This window comes from Rhincodon typus, unplaced genomic scaffold (assembly GCF_021869965.1).
Source record: "Rhincodon typus isolate 14 unplaced genomic scaffold, sRhiTyp1.1 hic_rhity00008901, whole genome shotgun sequence".
Lineage (NCBI taxonomy): Eukaryota > Metazoa > Chordata > Chondrichthyes > Orectolobiformes > Rhincodontidae > Rhincodon > Rhincodon typus.
Genome location: NW_025974539.1, coordinates 1 through 1,103, shown reverse-complemented (window position 1 = coordinate 1,103; position 1,103 = coordinate 1). Strand labels below are relative to the sequence as shown.

The 1,103-nt window shown below is 55.9% G+C and overlaps 1 long non-coding RNA gene across 1 annotated transcript; it reads left to right on the top strand.

Moving 5' to 3' along the window:
* The first annotated feature begins 66 nt into the window (after positions 1-66).
* Positions 67-1,100, top strand: LOC125482335. The gene is made up of 2 exons (XR_007261611.1): positions 67-263; positions 531-1,100. It is a non-coding gene; the product is annotated as an uncharacterized LOC125482335 (long non-coding RNA).
* Positions 1,101-1,103: the final 3 nt, after the last annotated feature.

Genomic DNA, 1,103 nt, shown 5'->3' with positions numbered 1-1,103 from the left:
CCCCCACTCCCGGTTTCTCTGTTTTCCGCCCTCGCCCTCTCTGCACCCCACCTCTCCCCCTCCTGTAGGGTGGTGGAACATTCCCAGATGAACCGAATGTCTGCCCAGAGCCTGGCCATTGTCTTCGGCCCAACTCTGCTGCGACCGGAAAAGGATTTCCTCAACATGGCCATACACACAGTCTACCAGAACCAGATTGTGGAGCTCATCCTGATCGAGTACAGCAGCCTGTTCGCCCCAGAGAGCAGGCCACCGTGACCCCAGTAGGTACCCGCTCCCTCGGCGCTGGACCCCCCAACAGCGCCCGCTCCCTCGGCACTGACTCTCCGACAGCGCCCGCTCCCTTGGCGCTGACCATCCGACAGCGCCCCGCTCCCTGACCCTCCGACAGCGCTGACCCTCCTAGAGTACCGTACCCCATCAAACACTCCCAGTGACAGGATTAGATACAGAGTAAAGCTCCCTCTACACTGTGCCCCGTGATTAATGCCTGGTCGATGTTAATTAATATATTCTGTTGTCTGTTGCAGTGAAGAATGGCATCTCTTTGGAATCCTCTGGAGTGTGCGACGAGAGAAGACGACCGATCTCTATGGGTATGGGTGCCAGACCTGCCCTGCCCTTAGCACCCTGATGTCATCTCCTTCCCCATACCACCCCCACCCCCTATGATGTGGCCAGACGGTTCCTCGGACAGGCCCCCCTGGGAACCTCGCTGTTTCCTGCTGTTGCCTCTCTCCCTGTCTCCCTGACTGAGCTTGGTCCCCTGTTGCCAGTGCCTGCTGGCTCCCAGTGACTGAGACCAGGAGACCAGGAGGGCAGGAGCCTTGCTGTGTTTGATCGAATACAAACCAACCTCATCTGTCTCTCTGTGTGTGTGTGTGTGGGGGAGAGAGAGAGAGAGAGAGAGACAGAGACAGCTGGAGCAATCTCTCTCTCTCCACTGCCTTTCTCGTGTTTCGCTGCCGGGACAGGAGCTTGCAAATACGTGACAGCGAGCAAACGCCTCCAAGATTTGTTTTTACATATAAGGCAGAGAATTTATATTTTTCACTCGCTAATGGAAAGCACTTGCAAGAATAAATTGGCACTGATTCTGATCA